The sequence below is a fragment of the Dermacentor silvarum genome, chromosome 7 (genome assembly GCF_013339745.2).
Source record: "Dermacentor silvarum isolate Dsil-2018 chromosome 7, BIME_Dsil_1.4, whole genome shotgun sequence".
Lineage (NCBI taxonomy): Eukaryota > Metazoa > Arthropoda > Arachnida > Ixodida > Ixodidae > Dermacentor > Dermacentor silvarum.
Window position 1 is genome coordinate 48,865,549 of NC_051160.1, and position 22,650 is coordinate 48,888,198.

Consider the following 22,650-nt stretch of genomic DNA (forward strand, 5'->3'; position numbering starts at 1 on the left):
TGTAATGCCCTCGCTGAGGGACTTGTGGGGTGCTTGTGAAATAAAAGCAAAAGAAGCATTCTGTTCAGCGTAAGTTAAATATCTGCCTTTTATGCTATTTTTCGCAACACACTCGGAACCCTAAAAATAAATAAATGTGCTATATGCTCACGTGATTGGGCGTATGTGCGCGCTTTCAATTTTTCCCGCCCCACGTGTGAACGAACAACGTTATAAGATAGCTTGCCACGGAGAAAGCGACAGAACGGTGTAGTTTTAGACGTCACCATTTTGTTTATCACTATTATGAACCCTCATACCTGTTACTATTGGCAGTGAGACCAAGTGCAATCGCTGGCGGGAATTTCGAATCCGACGCCTGCATAATGGTCATGTCTCTCTCTCAGTGAAAGCGCGTTGCTCAAAGCTGTTTGTTATTGTGTGCCACATTTAGGAGTACTAGCACCACGGCGTGGAATCGCGATGCCTTACAAGTTTCGAAAACAAGCCGGTTTCTTTGTCCCTTTCGGCAATCTCTGAGACGGTACGTGTTAGGGATTCGACTGCTTCTACCAACTGCGCATGCGCTCGCTCAACCCAGTAACGAGGTACTGTACCACTCACTAAAGATAACTTTAATAATTAATTTAAGGTATACTTGCTCAGATACTTATTTGCGTAAGCAATTAGGCCAATAGTTCGGGGTTGATAGGCAATATTATTTTCTCTCAGGGGGTCACATTAAGAAAAACATCCAAGCAAGGTGCACACAAGTTACTTTATTCATTCGAAACTCTTATATACCTAGACCACCACGAAGATGTTGCCACGGCACTCTACGACTACAAAAATTCTCGAAGCCTTGCTGCGCCATGATCCTTCGTATTATTTAGAAACTGCAAGAAAAAAGAAACGAAAATCAACTGAACACATTTGCTCGAGTCAAAACTGTTAGTAATCTCAAGAAAACAATGCTGTGAATATTTTCGCCTATTGCATTACGAAGTTGTATTTACATAGTGAAATAAAAAAAAGGAATTGTACAATCAAGCTTTGGAAAGGCCATTAGTTATTTAAGTGAAAATTGAAAAGTTAGCGAATGAAGTGAAATGCAAGAAATACTTTGTTGGTTCGGCACGCGCTTTGATGACATAATTAAAGAGAAAAAAATCCTTCCGCAGAATTTACTGTGATTTCTTTTTCTTTCAATGTGTATTTAGAGATAAGTGACATTTTGCGCACAAGGAATGCTAAGGCTTGATGCATAGGCAGGTTCGTAATTCTATATTGTCAACACAGAAAATGAAAGCATATTATTACACAAAACTACAGTAAGGCAGTAACTTAGCAAACAACATTTGCGGGCAAAACAATTCGTATCAATTAAATCTTTGTAAATACTTTCCTAGAATAGAAATCACGAAATTGGCGACTTCTCTAGCCATATTTTGGATGCATGTGACTATATTTGTATCAAACTTGGTCCCAACTTAATTAAATATCAAGTCTTCGCTTTGTTACCATTTCTCCTTTTCATTGCCATCTTACACACGTATAGAAGTTCCTCGTCAACTTTTATTTTATTTTGTGTTGGGTCGAGGCTTCTCATGCCACACTGGCGTCCTTATTTACCATAAGGAAGTTTAGCTGACTTGATACAGAGGTGGATACCTTCTCCAACAAGGTTATTTGAGCTATTGGGAGAAATCCGAGTATTGGTTTCCCTGCTTCCCGTTGGCGAAAAAAAAAACGTCTTATGTGAACAGCAACTTTCGAAGCATAGGTTTGTTTAATTTATCTTCCTGCATTATTGTATTGAAGCCACGGTTTCCTTCGGAGCCCTTACGTTCACGTGGGCCCTCACGTTTAGTATAGAAACGAAGCTAACATTGGAGGAAGCATCCAGTCCTTTCAGCGAAGACCGTTCACCTCGTAGTCGCCTACTCGTCTCAGGTGGCGCATAAATGCACAAAAAAGTTTGTTAGGGAGATATTTAGGATCGATGTTACCCGTGGAGCTTATTTACTTCGATACACTGCCGTAAAAGAATGGCCACATTAGCATGACGACAGGCTTCGCAAGTTAGAGAGTATTTGATATGGGATGAGTGTGGACACCGCTCGGATTTTCCGACATTACGTGAACGTGACGATGAAAATTTTTACAGTGCTAAATAGGCACGCGATTTGTTAATAAACGAAGAAAAAGCATATGGGATGCTATAGAAAGCAGCCCTCGGTTTAGAAATAATTGGGATTAGGTCGTGCGCTTTAGCCGTCGAAAAACGCAAAAGTACTTTAATATACACTTACACTGATTTCCCATGAATGTGGTTTTCGGGAAAAAATATAGAAATTTTGCAGTTTGAACGACGCCGCAAGGTAGTGCCGGAACCGCTAGAGCAGTACTACGTGCAATATATATTGCGCAGTTTTTTTTTTTTTGCTTTTTGTTGGTGTCAGTTCGGCTAGAACAAACGTTCACAGATGGGCTCAAGCGATATCATTTGGTTAACACAAACACTATAGTCTCAAATTGCCTCAAATGCAATTGGTTTTTGTAAGTGTACGTGAGACTCCCTTAAGTAGAGGTGCGAAGAAGCATGACTCTTTCCTAATGTTATTTCCTATCCTACACTTCACTTGCTGCCTTCTTGTGGGTGTGTGGTATTCTCGGGAAATCACCTTCCGAAATAGAGCTTCACTATCGCTTGAATCGCGCCGGTCGTATAAGCGGCTACGGGCAATAAGGTTCCTTGAAATGTACCACCACCGAGTATGCACCATTTTGCCACGAAGCCTTTAGCCTGTAGACGCCGCCATGTGCGGTGCTAGCCATAGGAATATATTACGAAAATTATTGCACGAAAGCGCTGCTGCAGCTCGCTGTCATTTCTGTATAAAATTAGCCAACGCACTCTTGGAACCCAGCGACGGAGACCGGCGGATGGATGTATTGCATTACCAGCTGGATGTAACGTATTAGGCCAGGAAGTGTCATTTGTTGGTTCAGAGCAGGAACAGAGGGCGAGGAAGACGTTTGGCACGTGAGGTATTTTGTTTTAATAGCAAGGTCAGAGGAGAAAGACCGATGCAAGATCTCCGACCGCAGTGGTCTACCACACGTGATGTAAAGCAAATGAAATGTGCACCTGTGCCTAACGTTTGAGGATAGCTGCCTGTACAAATTATAGAAGAAGCCTGAGGTGGCTTGGGGAGTAGCCCACGTTCAGGTGCCTGGCTTGAGTTTTCCACCTATTGCAAGAAAACTTTTCGTAAAATTTGTTTCCTTTTCTTTTCAGTGATTATGGCTATTATCGATGTGTTTTCCAGATTCACGCAGAAAATAAACCTTTTTTTGTGCATCTAGTGTGCCGTAGTTAAAGAGGTAAACATACAGCAGCACAGTGACCCGGGATTAAAACACGCTCGCGCGCTCCCCGCTTCTAGCGTTCTTCATCACGCCAGCGATGTGATGGTGAATGACCGTGGACATTTAGTGAATGACCGTAACCGCGGAATTTAGGCCCATTACATTCGGCATGTTTAGTTAGTAAGCGATGGTTTACTTCAAGTTGTACGTCATAAACGTCGAAACTGATCTCGGGTAACTTTTACATAATTTGGCATCGCAGATAATGCTTCGCCCTTATGGGGAAACTGTTATTTTCTTAAGGATAAAACTAAAATAGTAAAATTTGCGAATATCTAGAGAGATAAAAATAAAATTCACTAGCTTTTACATCTCAACGATGTTAAAATAGAGATAAGCGTCTCATATGGCTATAGTGAGTCAATTTGTGTGTTTGCACGAATCTGAGATATTTGCTGCATGCATTTTCTTTACTACAGTTTCCTGGGGCTGTGAGGTCAGCCAATCGGAGCTCGGACTTTTCTTTCTCGCGGGAAACAGTATATTGTAGTACCTAATAAACTAGTATATTATATACATCTGCATACGTCTTATGTTAGATGCCAATCATCAACATGTGACATGAATGCCTCGTTTGTGGATTTGACACTGTTCTCAAGAACACGACGGTCAAAAATTCCGCACCATTATCTCACCGCATGGCCTAGACGAAAATGATCCTATACAGACGCCATCTTGGTTCCCCTTCTTCGATTTGGACCGAAAAATTTTAGAAAGTTTCCTGTTGCCTGTTTTGACCAACAAGGTAGTTGAACGAATGCTACCGTTCGCACAGTCTCTGCAATGTGAAAAACTTGCACCTAATTCCAAGTGCTATTTTTACGCGAAAACTGAAGAGGAGGGGGGGGGGGGGGGTTACAAACGCACATTGCATAAACGTGTGTAGCATCACACTTCATCTGCAGCGACATTAGTTGCACTTAACATTAAATATGTGTCCAATAAAATAATATGACAGCTAATTATTGGCCGAAACGGATAGGCATCTTCTGCACCGCTGCAAATGTTGTGTATTTAAATATGCTATTGAAGCACACAAGCTATCGAAAATAGGGTGAGATGGAAACGCATGAGCGTTATCGGAATACGCCTTTTAATAATATAGATATCTTATTAGACGATTCTGCGCATCTTTCTTCTGTAGATAGCGAGGAACGTGAGCTTGGAATATGTAGGCGTGCAGCTACGACGGAATCACACACCTTCTTTAAAAGACTCCGTGCTAATCATCACACGTGTCTCTTAACTAAATTTATTGAGAGTGTCTTCGCTCGAAGCGTCATGAAATAAAACACAATTTCTGCTACCTCATGCTTGTCTGTTACATTGTTTTACCTACTACAGTTTTACTGGACTTTCAATGGAAAGAAATGTTCGGATGAAAGCACAGAAAAATGAAGAGAAGCAGAATAAACTGACCGCATTTGCATTTGCAAATTTGACCTGTCCCTTTATTCTTTTCACATTTGATGGTATACTTAGTGTGGGGCTTAGGACAATCACTTTCCGGCCAACCAACTTGTGCGTTATTACAAGGCGTGCCTTTTGGTACTAAAGGGCAGAGAGAAAAGATAATGCCAAATCAAGTCTTTATATTTTTGTTTTTATTCTAATAGTTTTTCGATTCTTATAAACATTTATGCCATTTCATGACGAAAAACGTCGTCATGATAGATTAGTTTCACAGCGATGAGTACCTTGGGAAATATATATGCAGGAGTTTACACAACCTTTTTAGGAAGAAATTATTATAGAAACCGACAGAAACTACCGCTTGGAAAGGAGGTGGTTCTCTCCTCCTCACCCAAAACTAAACAAACCACAAGCTAGCACGCTCAGAATGCTACAAACCTGAACCTACCCCACTCCGCGGTTCCTTAGCAGGATAGACCCAGACGGCCCGCAGTCGCGCCCCAAATGCGGAGCCGATTCATGCTCTTTTGATCACATGCTCTGGCTGTGCCCAGCCATAGAAAACTCTATACTTGCCACAAAGGAACAGTGGGAGGAATTCCTCAGAAGTGACAACCACCACATCCAGCTCCAGGCAGTCCAGAGGGCCCACGACATCGCAACCGGATATCGCCTCCCGGTGCCATGCTGGGCGGAGCCACCGATTTTACCTGAGGGAGCCTTGGGCTCCGCCTGGCCATAGTTTCTCAGGACCAATTAAAGTTCTTGTCACCGTCACCCATAGTATGTGGTGTTTTTTTAATGTTTTTGTTGTTTCAGTACTTATTAGTATATATTTTAATGTTACCTAGTGTGAAATAGATGAGCAACTACAAGGCGTTTCTTTGCGCGTCTATTTAACACCAGTTATCATGTACCAGCTAGCCCAGCAGCAAGTTTTAACAAGTTATACTTTAATGTGCTGTTCTTATTTTAGCGGGCAAGCACCCGGCCACCGGGAACTTCGTTGAACATCATTTTCAAGCTCATGAAATATTTTATATCAAAGTCATCCATGTATTGAAAGCTGCAACACTAACACAAAGCATAAGACGCATGGACTTCGGTCAATTTTTTTTCCCAGAACTCTATGGCGGATGCAATATCAGAAGCTGCACTAAGCAGCGTGCGCTATAGCAACAGCATAGTGTTTAAGTGCAAGGCACCTGCGTTCAAGTTAATAGGTCTGTCCTGCACATTCTCAAATTGGTTTCTCTGCAGCTAAGTGTAACCGGAAAACAAAAATGAGGCGTAACCTGAAAGGCCTATGTTTGCGTCGTAAATATATCCGCTATCACCATATTGTCGGCTGTTAAATTAATGTGACCATAACACAGTGCTGAGTCCTTTTCTATTAGTTTGGTTTTTGAAAGCAACGAGGCAAATAAATGCAAAATCACCCAAGTACATGCCTATTATACAGTTTACACAAGCGCTTTTTTTTTGCGTTCCGTCGAGTCGCAATGTAGCCCCATTGTCCACGTCGCAATGAACCCGAGACCTCGAGCTCTGCAGCCCTACGTCCCAGCAAGCGAGCAAAGGCGGAGTGAAGAACACGATGAGTTTAACGTAGAGATGTTATACAAGCTGTGCATACCTTTGTTTGTCGCTAGAGTTGCATGGGTATAAAAAAGAAGTAGAGGCATGTGCCCGAGCACTAGGGAATAAGGGGAACCCTTTACTAATAACAGGCCCTTCCGTGTTGCCAAAAACCAGCGTCTGCAGTGCCTTCCACTGGGAAGCCAGCGGATTCGTTTCACCCTGGATCACACTTCTGCTCGCAGGGAGTCATTGGGACTCCAGTGTGGTAGGGGCGTCACAATAGCAACGCCGTCGTTCAAATGGCAGCAAGGGTTACTATCGATGCACGTTATGTGAACTCGTTGGAAATAGAGCTGGGTCACACAGGAAGAGACGCTGGTTTTACTGCTTCGAGGATGGGGTGCACTAGCACCTTTTGGAAAAGTGCTTTTTGTTGCGATAACAATTATATGGATACTCCGTGCGCATTTCTGCCATCGTCATGGCTGTCGCCGTAAGATTCCGTATAAATTCCACTTGGGATAAATTCGTTGCCGCGCGCTGTATGCTCTATGGACGAGTGAAAGCGTACGAGGGTGAGCCGGCAGTCGCCGCTCAATCTCCTGCACGCAAGCGAAAGAAGCGCGAAGGAAGCGCCCGTCTTACAGTCGCGTGCACCGCTATGAGGAAGTGTAGTGAGGGGGGGGGGGGGAGGGAGGAGGAGAGGAGTCACGTTTTGTTCCGCGCGTCCGAGCGACCGCGCGCGCCCACCGGGCCGCAAGGCGCTGGGCGAAGGGTAAGGAGGGGGGGGGGGGGGGAGGAGAGGAGTCACGGTTTTCTCCGCGCCTCCGAGCGACCGCGCGCGCCCACCGGGCCGCAAGGCTCCGGGCGCTCCCGCCCGTCTCGGGTGTTTTCGCGGCTTAGTTCGCGTTGATGCTAGCGGTGGGACGAAGGTTATTTGCACGCTGCTGCTGGCGTGCTTCCTCAGTACAGCGTTTTGACAGCGAGTTTCCGCGGTCATCGAGTGAGATGCGTTCATGTTTGCTTGTGCGCGCGTGACACCATGCTTGTTAATATAGTTAGTATGCCTATGTTTACAAGTTGATATGGCCGTTAAAACTACGGTCCTTACTTTATATAGATGTCCACTAGTTTGCAATCGCAATCGATGGTTCGTCTTTGGGCCGAAAATGACACTTTTTGTGGCAGCGGTTCGCTAGAGCATACTGGAAACTGCGCTGGCTGCATTTGTGCCGCAATGCTTCGAGGTCGCAAGGATCCGGAGCCATTAAAGAATATTTTTTATTCAATTTTATCGTGAGATACGCAGTCTCCTGTCCTACGTAATGCGATATTTTCTACAGCGGAGATGTTTCAGCCGGCCATTAGTTCGTAACGTGTCTGAAAAATGTGGGCCGATCCTGGGGGTAGTGCTAAAAGGGTCCAAGCGCAATGGCATATGCCCCTGCGAACTAGCGAAGCTGGGCCTGGCTACGTCTAACTAAGCATGGTTAAGTCTACTTAAGCTTAGACATCCATCGATAGCCAATTGATAGCCAATCAATAACTAAATGATAATCAATCAACAAATTCCGGAAAATGCTAGGGATGTTTGGTAGTGCTTAACCTAGCCCAAATACGTGGCCAATACCTTACGATGTCCAATCAATCTATAATCGAAATTTAATCAATAAATTCAGGGAAATGCTCGGGATAACTTGGAATTGCTTAGCCGAGCCCAAATACGTGGCCAATACCTTACGATAGCCAATCAATAGCTAATCGATAATAGATCAATAATTTATGGAAAAGGCTGGGATGACTTGACTTGGTAGTGCTTAGCCTAGCCCAGAAAGCCAGGAGTAGCTAGGAGCCCATCAGCTTTGCTGACTCATTAGCATTGCGCCCCCAGTGCAAGCGATGCAATTTTTTCACACAATTGCCTGTTCCGTTTCGTAGCTTTGAAAAAAAAGTGTACGATCAGGTACACTCCGCAGCGATAAATTTCGGCTACTAAACTAAGGCACTCCACAAGGATCAGTGATTTCACCACTCCTTTTCAACATCGCAATGATCAAGCTGCCAAAACAAGTCAATGCCATTCCAAACCTATGTCATGCCCTTTACGCCAATGACATCACGCTCTGGACCAAAGCACCTACTGCTGGACAAAAAAAAATAACACAGTACACAAGAAGCCATCAATACCAATGAAAGCTACCTCCGCGACTGCGGTCTCCAATGCGCAGCCGAAAAGTCGAAGCTTCTCGTGCTCAGAGCACGGACGCGAGGTCGACCGCCCAACTATATGGAACCCGATCCTAGCGTCTGCCTCAACGGAACCAAAATCACTACAGTAGACTCCCTTCGCGTACTCGGTCTTCACAACCACAAGGACGGATCAGAAGCGGCCACTCTCCCGCATCTCCAATGTACACTGTGACAAGTTACGCACCTCGTCAAGAGGATAACAAACCACAGAAGCGGAATTAAGCAGGAAGACACGCTAAGGATAATTCAAGCTCTCTTAACTAGCCGTATCACCTACGGCACCCCCTACCTGACACTCAAGCCGGCTGAAATCAAGAAACTGAATGTCATCATTCCAAAGGCAATCAAAGTACCCTTGACCCTCCCACCCACGGCATCATCGGAGAAACTCCTCAAGCTCGGCGTTCACAATACGTGGGAAGAGCTCTCCGAGGCTCATAAAATTAGCCAACTAGAGCTGCTCAAGCTCACACCCACCGTACATAAAGTTTTGCGCTACCTCAAATACAGAGAAAGCTACATTGCGGAAGCAGACCAGAAAGCAAGAATCCCACCCGCACTCCGTGAGTGCATCAGCGTTGCGCGTATAACGCGAAATATACATCCGACTTACCATAAGGAGCGTCCGCAAAGCAGAATCCGTGCCGTCAGCAAGAAATACGCGACAAACCCTGATACGAGGTACACCGATGCTGCCTCGGTATATTAAACGAAACGCCTTTGCCCTAAGTATCACGGATCACCACGGCAAAGAACTCGCCGCTGTCACCATCCGGGCAAGAGCCGCCGAGACTGCAGAGGAAACGGCAATCGCTCTGGCGATAACAACTTGCCCTGAAGTAGCCGTAATCCTCACTGATTCCCAAGCAGCAGCTCGCAACTATCAAAAAAGACGCATATAAGAAACCGCACTCAAGATACTTCAAAATCATATCGCACGAGCCCCGCTCCCCGACACCCACATAAACTGGACTCCAGGCCATCAGGGCATGACAGGAAATGAGGTGGCACACGCCGCTGCCCACGAGCATACCAGCCCGGCTTTCCTACAATCCCATACTGGGCCGGCCACCAACGTTGATGGCATCGCCCTAAAGTGCTCGAAGCTTCTGAAACACCACCGACTCAGCAGAAGAATGCCCCCATCACCACACAAGAAGCTGAGCAAAGAGGAATAAGTCATCCTCCGCCGCCTACAGATAAACACCTATGTACACGGAATACTCATGCACAGACTCTATCCTACGCAGTACTCGTACACATGCACCCACTGTGACGTCCCAGACGCCCTGCAACACATGGTCCAGGATTGCCCACAGCGTGCCACATCCCCAGACCCCAGCTCACAAGCTCAACAAGATGACACAAGACAAGAAGAGCACCCCTACTCAGCGCACTTCAATACTACCACTGAGACGTGGGAGGCGAAGCTTTCCTGTGATGACCTGGACGACCACTGCAGTCTGGTCGCCCGGGCCAAGGAGGCAGCCCAAGCCAGAGGGTTCCTGGAATAAGGAATCCTCCCACCTAAGGTGAATCGGGTCTTGACTCGGATTACCGTTTCAGAAAATAAAAGTTTGTTTCTCTCTCTCTCCCATACGTTGCAGTCTCGCATATCTTTAGAAATACTTGATATTGCTTACTAGTTTGCGGAAGTGTGCAATATATTAGAATGACCAGAAAGAATGTACTTACGACATTTTTCTTTTACATGGATTTTCTTGGCTGTCAGGTGTATTTCTATATCCAGCGTTAAGCAAAACGGTTCAGTGCCATTTTTGCAAAACCCATCATTACGTGTGCAAATTTCCCCTTTTTTGGAGCTTGTTCCACCACACTGGAGAAATCGAGACCATGTAATAAGTTGTCAGAATAGGATTTTTAAAATTTAGGTATAATTACTTCAACTGTTACCAACATACATGTGGAGCAACATGCATCATGGCACGTTGAAAATGACCAGGAGTTGCTCTTCAATTATGTTGCTCACGACAGGAAAGCTTTACCTGGCAGTTAATGTGGAATGTACATGAATAGGATAATACTGATCATTTTTTCCAAGGCCGGGCTGAAATAATGAAGCAATGTAAAAACTAGTCCAAGTTTCAATATCTAACAATAGGGCCAACTAATATAATTAGGTTCGTGTTAATTTGTTTTAGAGGAATTTTGTTCAAGCTGCGTCGCACTTTACCCTGCAGAACTCGAGTATTTCTAGCTGCTATGAAGCAGGGATGTCTGTTTGCCCCACACTCTTAAGATAATCTAAATAAAGAGAGAGATCAGAAACCAAAACAGTGACCTTGTGCAGCAAGATTATTCACGAATAGAAGATATTATAGTACCAAAAGCTATTCATTCGGTAGAAAACAAATTTGACGTAAGTATTTTAACTGCCCTGTTAATGGAACTTTATATAAAGACTATTCTCTGCGGATAGGAATATTGTGTTTTACATATGCACACCATAGTACTCAGCAAGGGTCAGCTTCTATGTTAGGTACTTCTATGCTAACACAAGTGTTAGGCACACTTCTATGTCCGCACTTCTATGTAATTTTACTCTCGCGCTAACAATGCAAGGGTACCATCAGTGTGTTTCAAGCAAGGGACGTCGTATAACTGATTTGATAGTGGTACAACAAACCACGCCTATAGTGCAATAGTGTTTTTGTTATCACAGTACTCGCAACCGAAATCGACCACAATAAATATAAAGCCACATGCCTGGACAAGCCGAAGAGAATACATTTAGGAACAATTGAAACTCTTCCTGCCATACTGAGATTTGTGAAAGCTTTGGGTAATAAGTCTATGAGAAGTAATCTGGTAACCATCACTTGCCTTTGCAAACTGTGGCTTGCACGTTAAGAAGTAGATCGCCAAAAAGCAGACATGTAGGTGACATCTCTGTATATGAAGAAACATTTGGCACCGTATTATTAAGGATTCAAGGTTTAAGCGCTTCTCACAGGTATATATTCAGAGGTTTATTGTGTGTATGTACAAGTTTCACGTTTTAGGTGACTATATCATAAAAACCCAGGAACAATTTGTGATAAAAGTATTTATACAAAAATGTCACAGTTTCGCCGTAAGGGCGAAGCAATGAATGCGATAGCAACACAGCAATGTCATACGAAGTAAGGTGAGCGGCTTTGGTAGCAATATGAATTGTAGTAAACATGAGCTGATTAAGTAAGCAGGTGTGCTGCGGCGTAAGTAGACCGACATGAAGAGAGACTCGATGACCACGAGAAGGGGCATGTGAAACGGTGGTGTTGATGAGAAGCGTTTCCCGTGGGCAGCGCGTGCGAAGGGACACACCTGTAGCTCTGCACTGCCGATCCGGGCAGCATTGCATGTGTAGCGTGCGTTGGAAAATATGGCCCGACTATTACTAACTAAATGAACAAGCGTGGCGTGAGCGCGCACAAACAAACATGAATAGATCACACTGAATGACTGCAGACAACGACTGTCAAAACGCTGGCAGCAAGCGCGTACGCCGCAGCGGCGAAGGTACGTGCGGTCTATCGCTTCAACGGAAACTGAGCGGCGAATGCACGGCGCATAAAGGTCAGAGACGTGGGGAGATAAGAGACGGTGCGGGGCTAGCGACGAGTGCGGTTGTTGGCAGAGTAAGAGTGCGCCCCCCCCCCCGCTCCCTCCGGCGCTGGCTTCCCGCTTCCTTGCTTGCGCGTGGGAGATTGAGTGCGTTCGCTCTCCGTGATAGAGCGCGTCCCCGCACGCTTCCGCTCGCGCATACGGCGCGCGGCGAAGATTTTATTTATAGGGAGCCTCACGGCGACGCCGACGGCAGAAATCCGGTTGAAGTGTCCATATAATTGCTATCGCAACAAAAAACAACGAAACGACCAGACTGGAGCAAATACACAAACGCAGGACGCACAGCTTAATGTTTTGTTAGCTTCCCAGGCTATATTTTAGTTGTGTGAAAACAACATAAATCTTCAACACACTTGATGACCGCGGGCACTCGCTGTCAAAACGCTGGCTTCAGGAAGCGTGGCGGCATAAGAGAACGAAGTGACCTTCGTGCTGTGTATCGCTTCAACGCAAGCTGAGTGACGAGAACACCAGATGCATAAAGCTATGGGCCGCCTGCAGATTCCTTTCAAGATAGCGTGCGCCCAACGACGCGCGGCTGTGCAAAGTACGCAATTGGTGCCGGAGTCAAACGCCGCCCCCTCTCTCTCGCGCTGCCTCCCTCTCTGTGCTCGCGAGATTGAGTCGCGATCGGCGGTTCCAGTGCTTCTGGAAGTAGTACGTTACCTACGGGTCTCGCTAGGTGAATTCCTTGGCATTCCTTTACGAAATGCTGAGTGGTCTCCGAATGTTTGCTGCAGCATACATGTTGGGACGCGCTGCTAGTCTAAGCCAAGAGAGTATAGGCAACACGCATCCAAAACAACAACTCAACCTTTATTCACTCCGAAGCTCACGAATAAAGTCACGTGGATCCTCGTGGATCCTCGTGCATGCGCTCTTGCCTTGCGCACGGAAGCGCCGTTTCGCGGCGCTACAATACTTCCCCCCCTAGTGAATGGGTCCACAATGGGCTGCGGTTCATAAGTTTATTCGCAACGGAGGTCTTGTGCGCCGTCCACTACGCGTAAACCTTTCCACAACTGCTTGAGCCGGTTCAGTCTGTTCTGCTGGTAGTCTTTGTGGTGGTAGAACTCGAGATGATGCACGCACTTCACTGTTGCAAGCCGTGGTGCTGGTAGACGCGGAGGGACAGCGGGTAGCTTGCTCATAATGTCCCGCAGTCACAGGGCGTAATCGTTGTTGGCCTGGGCGTTTGCGATTTTACTGTCAGCGACAGACTCCCCCGGAAGGCGAAGTGTTTTGCCGTATACGAGTTCGGTCGAGCAGCAGCCAATGTCTGCTTTCAGAGCCGTCCTAATTCCCAATAAAACCAGGGTTAGCGCCTCTACCCAACTGTGGCTTGAAGTTGCCGTCAGGCTAGTATTTAGCTGGCGATGGAACCTTTCCACCATACCGTTGCTGATGGGATGGTAGGCCGTGGTTCTGATGCGCATGATTATTAGGAGCCGCGTGATGTTCCCGAATAGGGCAGACTCGAATTGCGTTCCGCAATCCGTTGTCACTGTTGATGAAACACCAAATCTCCCTACCCAGTGGTAGATGAAAGCGCGGGCCACAGTTTCGGCGGTCATATCTGGAATGGGGACGGCGTCTGGCCACCGCGTGAAGCAGTCGACGCAAGTTAGTAAGTAGTTTTGCCCTTGGCAATAAGGATATGGTCCCACAAGATCCAAATGCACATGGGAAAGTCGAGTTTCCGGCTGGGGGAAGGATTCTAAGGGGATCACCGTATGGGGCTGCACTTTGGAGCGCTGACATGATAGGGACTCCCGTGTCCAACGCCGGATATCCCGGTTTATTCCGGGCCACACGAACCTAGCTGTGCACAGCCGCTGAGTGGCTCGAATAGCCGGATGCGAGAGGCCGTGCAACAATGCATAAATGTTGCGGCGAAGATCCGGGGGCACGAACGGTCTGGCCCTACCTGTGGACCTACCTACATGTCACAGCATACAGATCCTGTAGGTCCATTCACCCATTGCAGCTTCAAGGCGCTGGTTGTGGACTTCAGTACGTGTTTCAACTCTCTGTCACTGTGTTGAGCCGTCGTTAGTGCGGTGAAGTCAATGCCGCTTGGTAGGCTGATGGCATTCACTGGGCTGCGCGAAAGAGCATCTGCCACTGCATTGTCCTTCCCGTTGACATGGCGTATATCCGTCGTGAATTCTGCGATGTACGACATTTGGCGGAGCTCTCGTGCCACGTGTGCACCCGTGTCTGAGTTGGTCGCGCGCAATGCGTAAGTCAGCGGTTTGTGACCCGTGAGTACAAAAGATTCTCCCCATTCTAGATAATGGCGGAAATGTCGTATAGTAGCGTATATGGCCAGGAGCTCCCTACCAAAGGGGCCGTACCATCGTTCGGACGGGCTCAATTTTACGGAGAAGAAGGAAATCGGTCGCCACCTTCCGCTCGACTTCTGCTGCAATGCGGCTCCAATAGCTGCGTCGGAGGCATCCACCATTACGCATTGCGGAATACCGGGCTGCGGGTGCGCGAGCAGAGCGGCATTTGCGAGAGCCTCCCTAATATGCAGGAACGCTTCTACGGCTTGGTCGTTCCACTGAATGGTGCTTGCATTAGTCCCTGATGCTGCTAGTAGGCTGTGCAGCGGGTGAATTATGTGGGCCCACTTCGGAAGGAACCTACTGTAGAAGTTTAGGAGTCCCAGGAACTCTCGGAGCTGGCGGATGGTTTTTGGCTGTGGAAACCGTCGTACTGCTGCGACCTTGACCTGATGTGGTTGCACTACTGCGCTTGAAATGCTATGTCCCAAGAAGGGTAGCGGCGGTACCCCGAACACGCACTTGGCCGTATTGATAACGATCCCGTGCTCTGCCAGTCGCTGTAGCACGCAGCGTAGATGACCCTCGTGCTCTTCGTGCGTGCGGCTAGCAATCAGCAGGTCATCGAGGTAAAACTTGCAGAAGTCGAGGCCCCGGACGAAGCCATCCATGAACCGTTGAAAAGTTTGGCCTGCATTCCGTAAGCCGAAAGGCATCCGTAGAAATTCGAATATTCCAAATGGCGTTGTTATTGCAGTCTTGGGAACATCACATAGTGCTACAGGTATATGATGATATGCTCTCACCAGATCTATTTTTGAGAATATGTTAGCGCCATGCAGGCAGGAGGTGAGGTCCTGGACGTGAGGCACTGGGTAACGGATCGGTACAGTCACACGGTTTAGTGCCCTATAATCCCCACAGGGACACCAATCGCCGCCTGTTGATTTGGGGCCCATGCGAAGATGCGACGCATATGGGCTAGACGAAGGGCGCATTATGCCGAGTTCCATCATATGCGAAAGCACCTGTCGGGCTAGCAGTCGCTTCTCATGTGAAAGACGCCATGGCTGCGCGTAGACCGGTGGTCCAGTAATTTCTATGTGATGCTCAGCATCCTGTTTCACTTCGGCGAATGCCTGTTGCTGTCGTGTCAGCTCTGGGAGCTCCTGTACTATGGTGGTGAAGCGTGATTCTCCGGAGGGACGGAGTAATGTCGGGCTGACAGGAGGACGCCAGCACGGCTTGCCTTGTAGCAGGATCCTGAAGCCGTTTGTTCCGAACATCAACCAGCAGGCCGAAGTATGGCAGAAAGTCAGCGCCCAATATGGCGAACTTGACATCAGCGGCTATGAACACCCATTTCAACGTTCTGTTGAAACCGAAGCTCAGCGTGAGCGAACGATGTTTGTATGTTGCTGCTGCCAACGCCGTCCGCGTTTCCCCACGTTCGCTCCGAACGCGTGCGGTGTCCATGACAGCAGCCGATGCCTCTGGCGGCGGCTCGCCAGGTTTCGACCACAAAACTGGACACTCGTCGAGCAGCGTGGGAAGTCGCTGCCTCTTCTCGTCTCGCAAAGCTTCAAATGCAATCGTAATCGCGGCGGTAAAGCAGTTCCACTCAACATCAAAGCTGGGGAAGTGCGGAGCAGTGATACGCCGGTGTTTGCCTTGTGTTTTCCTTGGGTTCATCCTGTTTTATTCTGTCTTGCGCATCGCTGGAATCAGCCGTGCGTGTTACAAGATATTTTACCAAGCTTCGGGTAATTCGATTATTTCATGAGTATTCCGGTATTGTAAATTATGCTGAATTGAGTTAGTTTAATGTTACCCAGTTGTGCGCGGGTATTGGCATGTTTTGGCCCTGTTTACCATTTGTGTTTTCTGAGCGCGACGACATGACACATTATACATTAGACGCCGACAGCTGCGGCCCCTAAAATGCTCCGCACATAAAAATCCAGTATTGACCATCCGGCCGGTTTAATGCATGTTGCCAAGCATACCCAAAGAGCCGTGTCGTATGAATGTAAATGTGCAACTGTAGGAATGCTTCGACGTGGGTGCATGGCTGCCATGCATCCAGAGTCCTATACTGTATCTCTGTAGATCCTTGCAGTACCGTGGAAACTACATGGATTCTTAACCAATTAGAAGGCCGAATGCCTCTCGAGATGTGCTCATGAGTGCCGCGTCGTCTGCTCAGCGTTTGCTTGCCCTCCTGTATGCGCCCAGGTTAGTGGACTGACGCAAAAAATGTTTTGACGCCATAACCATCAGCTTTGTTTACATGCTGATGGTTATGCTTTGTTTACAATTTACAGGAAATTATTGAGGACCTTAACCGAGAAAGTTTAAGAGCTGGGTTGAAGATAATATGCAGAAGCCAAACAAAATGTTCAATAGCCTGGCAAGGGAACCAGAATTCAGGATCGCTAGTCAGCCTCTAGAGTCTGTCAAGGAGTACCTTTATCTAGGTCAATTACTCTCAGGGGACCCTGATTATGAGAAAGAAATTTACAGAAGGATACAATTGGGTTAGGGTGCATAGGCAGGCATTACGAAATCCTGACTAGGAACTTACCAATGTCGTTGAAAAGAAAAGTGTACAATCATTGCATTCTACCAGTGCTAACACATGGGGCAGAACTTTGGAGGTTGACAAAGAAGCTCGAGAACAAGTTGAGGATCGCACAAAGAGCGATGGAACGAAAAATGATAGGCCTAACCTTAAGAGACAGGAAGAGAGTGGCGTAGATCAGAGAACAATCGGGGATAGCCAATATTCTAGTTGACATTAAGCGGAAAGAAATGAACCTGGGCAAGCCATGTAATGCGCAGGATGGATAACCGGTGGACCATTAGAGTTACAGAATGTATGCCTAGAGAAGGGAAGCGCAGTCGACGATGGCAGAAAACCAGGTGGGGTGATGAAGATAGGAAATTTGCAGGCGAAGTTGGAATCAGTTAGCGCAAGACAGGGCTAATTGGAGATCACAGGGAGAGGCCTTCGTCCTGCAGTGGAGATAAATATAGGCTGATGATGATGATGATGATGATGATGATGATGATGATGATGATGATGATGACGACATGGATGAGATAGCGGGGCTTCGCTTCACCTGTACGCTTTCCCTGCAGTTACCTTGCAGGCTCCATAGCAAGTAGAAAGGACGAACGCCCTCATAATTGTTGACTTGCTCACATGCTTGGCCTTTGTTCGCTACTGTCATCACGTACCTTGCTAGAGCGGGGTAGTAAATTAATTATGCAGTGAACCATTAGGCCTTTATAGTATTCCGCATCGTCAGCGCATCACGTCACCATGTTGCTATACGTGATTCTCGGTATACGACGTGCAAGCGCCAAGGCTATACCATGTCACGTATCGCTATGCCGTATCATGTGTAGGAGCCAAGATAAAACTATAGTGCTGCCAATAATCAGTCATTTACGCCCGGAACTATTTACCGCTGCGCAAGGACATTATCTGTGCACGCATCGTACCTTCAGCAGTGCTGTATTACTGTATGAAAAGTCCTGGAATTTTATTGGCTACTTTTTACGTGTCATTATCATGCATACCGTTTTTTTTCAAAATTCATAGGCATTTGCCAAGCGTCGAACCTAGCAATTACTTTTTGGGACACATTGTTTAACAGCACTTGGTCATATTAGCTTTTCGCTTCAGCATACATAACTCAATCATCGGCATAAAGTTTGATTTTAATAGATATGTCATTCTTCTATGCGATTTATAGCTAGAACGGAAATGGAGCCTTCTTTCTGCTAGGACCTTGTTTTCTTTTAGAGCGCAATTCTCAAGCGCCGGTTCCTGCGAAGACTGTCGGCGTTGAACCTCGTCACTAAGAGAACGAGCACAGCGAAAGATGAGAGCGAACGCGGAGCGCAGCGGGTAATGAAAGACGGCGATAGCAAAGATAGCGCGAAAGCACAGAAAAGCGCAGTCGCGCGCAAGATAGACAATGGCGACGATGACTACGAGATGGCGCCAGAGTAGCGCGCGTCGTTCGGGTGCCTGGATGCGCAGGCTCGCCTCGGCTCCATTCGCGGGGGTGCGCGCATTGAGGCACTGTACGCGTCATCTGTTCACCATAGCGCAACATTAGCGGAGGTCTGTCTGCGGCGGCTGCTGTCAATCACGCCCATGCGTCAGCCACGCTCCGTTTGAAACGTGCCGCGATATATCGCGAAATAAATACATGTATAAAGCTGCGTTCAAATTTCGCATTAGGGAGTATCGACATCGTCGACGATTTGTTTTTTCTGAAAATATTACTTTCCGCTTCCATGCAATCATACTGCCTGCTCGAGTAATCAGCATTTCTTGATAGTTTGCATTGTTCGTTACGCATATACATCTCAAAAAGTGTTTTCATTGCGATATCATTGCAAATTATAAAAATTTTGCAAAGTCTACTGCGTACACTTTGAATGCAGTTAGGTATAGTTAGACAAGCACTGGTGGCGGCAGAAGGAAAAAAATGGCTTGTTGCACTCTAAATGCAAAGATGAAGGTTCAGTTACATACCGGTAAAACAGCAAATGACAACATCTTAGGTTTTGTCCCGCGGTTGCAGCTGCCTTTGCCAAATGTCACAGGTGCCCGTTCTGTAGGCCGTTCAAATGTCCACTGTTCCCTGGCGGCGAAGTTGGTGCGCGTCACGTGTAATTTCTGCCAACAGCGGCTCCGTTGATCGCAACGTTGAAAACCGCGTGTGAATATTGGCAAGCGATGACACGTGGCACAGCCCCGAAGAGTAGTGATGTTCAGTAACATACTAACGACCACCGCAGTCCTCATACTTTGAAAGCTGCTTTCACTTTGAAAGCTGCTTTGACACCTTTTGCATACAAAGAAGTATCCAAGGTAACCGAAAGTGCATGGAACGAATAAGTAACACATGTTCGCCGGCTTTTCAACTGTGTGTCTAGAGGTCGTAGTTGTGTCGTAGGTTTCGTTCTTAGGTTAGACTGAAGACTGAAGCTAAAGCTATACTGTATACATCCCAAAGAGCGCTTGCGAGAAGATCTGCTATATTGTTCTATGCAAGCACTACACGGTTCCTGAAACATAAAAAGAACGCGGAACAACCGAGTTGAAGTTTCCTTATTCATATATTTTTAAAAACTGTTTCAACGCATGTTCTAGGTTCTAAATACTTGGCCGCTAAAGTCCTCAAGTATACAACTGCTGTGGCCGTTGACGGCCATAGCGCTGTTTTGATGGTCAACATGATTGGCCAACGCTCTTTTATGCGAAATTTTGAAAACCGCCTTTCTCAACAGGGGAACACATGTCACCACAGCAATGACAACAATGCCCCATGGAAAGAACCATTTTAGCAATACTCATTTGAACATTTCGTTTTCCAAATGTAATGAAAGCAATAGACGTTAGATACAAGCATTTTATTTTTGCTCTAAACGTAGGCTCAAACAACGCAGACTGAGAAGCAACAAAAGATTCATGGTAGCGCCGAGACTATGACGTTCTCCTGGTGAGTACAATGTCGTGGGCTTGATTTCCAGCAACGTTCTAATTTAAAAACACTCACGTAAAGTAAGTTAGGGGCTTGGTAAATATTACGTGGTGTTTATAAATACTCCAGGATCATTTACTATGACGTCATTTTCATCCATTAGGCATATTTGGAAGATAACTTTCATATTTTTATCTAAAACAGACAGGGAGGTGGTTCTGTGCATCATCAAAAGCGAGATCTTTAAAGAAACAGTCCTAATTGTGCGCTGAAACGGAGCACCTTTATAAGGAAAAAAATGCATAATGAGTTAACAAAATGTTCGTATCACGTTTAAGAATTATACCGTTGAGAGCAAGTTAATAATGATGCCGATTCCAAGCAATATCAGAATTTCTGTAAGTGAAGCTAAAATGAGCCCAAAAGGCAACATGGCGCATTGCGAGAACATGCTCACAGATTTCGGTTTGAACTGCGCCAGAATTATGCGCTCACGGCTTCTTAAATGCGAAAATCTTGTACCCAGGACTTCAGTCACATTCCAACACATCCATTTGGGTTTTGTTTAAAACAGACTACAGAGCAGATAGGAGTCACACAGAATTGCAAGAACAGGGAGGAGGCGGGCCGGCCACCTATTTTCTGTTCGCCTTTTTATTTATGCAGAAAGTACCAGGCATTTCCCAAGACTATAAACGAAGGCTACGGCATAGTTCCCATTGCGTCAAATGATATAGGCTATAAAGTAGATTCTAATAAACTACTAAAGCAGAGGAAAGTGATTACTTTGACACGCTTTTGTCGTTTCATTGCGTCTACGGAGCTCTTCTCGCCCTGCCTAGTATTGTCAAAAAAGTGCGTCTTCCAATGGGTTCAAAGACAGTAAACACCTGTGGTAAATTGTTTTTTTTTTTCAAGCCTTAGTACCCCCCTGTAATATTGTGGTCCCATGCTTCCGGTCTATTTCGCTTTGTGCAGCCTATTCTGCCGTTCTCTGTTGGTGCACGAAATAGTAATCCCTAGGTGCTAGTGTGTTGTAGCGTTAAATGCCATGAAGTTAAAGTGCATTCGTGTTCAGCCGCTGCACCTTCGTCTGAAAGTAAAAGATCACTCAAGTAGGCAGGCCGAAAGGAGCACGTATGGAGCTCCTCTTCAAGAAAAGATCAAGGTTAAAGTCCGCTGCACCTTTACTACTGCTTGCTGCCTATAATGTCAGACATAGCTCAAGTGGACAAGAAAGACCGTTCAGGTTGATACTCAGCGGCTTGCTCGCCCGTATTCTTTCTAATAACATTTTTTTTGGCGAGGAGCTGACAGCTGTCTCATAAGCTGCCGTACGGATGCTGTTAAAATGTTAATACAAGTGTGTGCGTTAACCAGCATTCATACTCTCGGCAACCTAAAAAAACCTTGCTGAGGTACTATTTCCTATCTATACAAAATTTGTTAGAAAATGCGATTCCAAACAAATGCCTGTTCAATGCTAGATGAAATAACTCTTGCTTTGCTTAAGCTGGTATGTGCTGACATACTGCTCCAATTTGAAAAGTCACCACAAAATTTGAAGGAATTGTACAATCAAAGGTATTTTAATTTGTATGCAGCCAACTTGTACTTTTAATCGTGGCAATCAGAGTGCAAGACATGCATGCTGAAACATGCACCCTTATCGATGCACTTCCCCCAATGCAGTTTGGTAGGATATTTTATGGGTGTGAGCACCCGGTGCACTTGCGTATGTCCATACTATACGGTAAAGCGTTACGCCTTTCTCGTTGTGTGGGTAATAAAAAAAGTCGCAGTTTTCCCGCAAGGCGAAGCATTGATTGCAATGGGAATTTAGTACACAGCTACACGTAGTAACGATAGTACTTTTATTGTCCGTGTAAGTTGTAAATATTTGCTTACTAACTACATTCCCAAACACGGCACGGTGTCAGGCGCGCACAGGTATATATGACCGCGGCAACTCGCTGTTAAAACGCTGGAGTGAGGAAGCGCGGCTGCAGCAGCGAGCGAATTGACCTTCGTGCAGTCTCTCGCTTGACGCGAACTAAACGTTGAAAGCACAGCTCTCAAGATGCTACCGGTACTCGGCAAACTTTGGCCACATCGCAGATCGCTTGGAAGGTGAGCCGGCGCGGGCGCGCAATGTGTCCACTTTGAAGATCGCTTTTATGATATGGCTCCCGAGTGACCGCGCCGCAAGCAACAGCCGCAGGAGTAGAATGCCCCCCCCCCCCCCCCTCTAAAACGCTTCCACCCCGCCTTCCTCCCTCGCGCGCGCGAGACTGAGTCGCAATCGTCGGCTGAACGTCGCAAGCTTTCCCTCGCACATACCTCGCACGACCTTATCGTGTCTGGACTTTATACGGAGCATCACGACGACGGCGTCGGCAGAAATGCTACTGGAGCGTCGATATATATCGCAATAAAATACGTGGTAGGGTGCATAGCGTGGGACCAACTCAAACGTGCTTACAAACTTGTAGCTTAAGCCATACTGCGACTTCGTATCGTGGGAAAGTCGTTGTCATAGTATTATTGGTAACAAGCGGCAGTGTGGTCTTATG

At 46.5% G+C, this 22,650-nt stretch overlaps 1 long non-coding RNA gene across 1 annotated transcript; it reads right to left on the bottom strand.

The window, feature by feature from the left end:
- Positions 1-743: 743 nt before the first annotated feature.
- Positions 744-10,488, bottom strand: LOC125946732 (uncharacterized). The gene is made up of 3 exons (XR_007467827.1): positions 10,351-10,488; positions 4,831-4,962; positions 744-875 (listed from the first exon to the last, which is right to left on the bottom strand). It is a non-coding gene; the product is annotated as an uncharacterized LOC125946732 (long non-coding RNA).
- Positions 10,489-22,650: the final 12,162 nt, after the last annotated feature.